The sequence below is a fragment of the Meleagris gallopavo genome, chromosome 16, assembly GCF_000146605.3.
Source record: "Meleagris gallopavo isolate NT-WF06-2002-E0010 breed Aviagen turkey brand Nicholas breeding stock chromosome 16, Turkey_5.1, whole genome shotgun sequence".
Lineage (NCBI taxonomy): Eukaryota > Metazoa > Chordata > Aves > Galliformes > Phasianidae > Meleagris > Meleagris gallopavo.
Window position 1 is genome coordinate 13,813,181 of NC_015026.2, and position 372 is coordinate 13,813,552.

The window sequence follows — 372 nt, forward strand, 5'->3', positions numbered from 1 at the left end:
TGGGGGGCCCGGGGCCGCCGCGCTGGGCAGCCTGTGCCAGCGGAGATGCCCACGTCCCTCCTCCCTCCTGCCCAACCACGACGGGCCGAGCGCCGGTGCGGCAACACGTGAAGAGCCCCCGCATCACGGGACGGAGCCGATCCTGTAAGGAACGGGAGGCTGCTCCTCGCCTGGTAAATCCCTCGTTGCTTCTGCTCTGGGAAGCAGGGGAGGATTACGGGCCGCTTTCCTCGCAGAGCGCACCCCGCTGATGGGCGCACGTCGGGCAAAGCGCGCTGCCGGCGGGGGGAGAGCGGAGAGCGACCCAGGGCTCCGGGGTGGGGGGCGGAATGGGGGGCAGCGCGGCCGGGCGGCAGGTGGGAGGCCCGACAG

The 372-nt window shown here is 73.1% G+C and overlaps 1 protein-coding gene across 1 annotated transcript in view; it reads left to right on the forward strand.

Annotated features, from left to right (window-relative positions):
* NTN3 (netrin 3) overlaps nt 1–372 on the forward strand; it is a 26,601-nt gene that overhangs the window by 589 nt on the left and 25,640 nt on the right. The window lies entirely within an intron of this gene.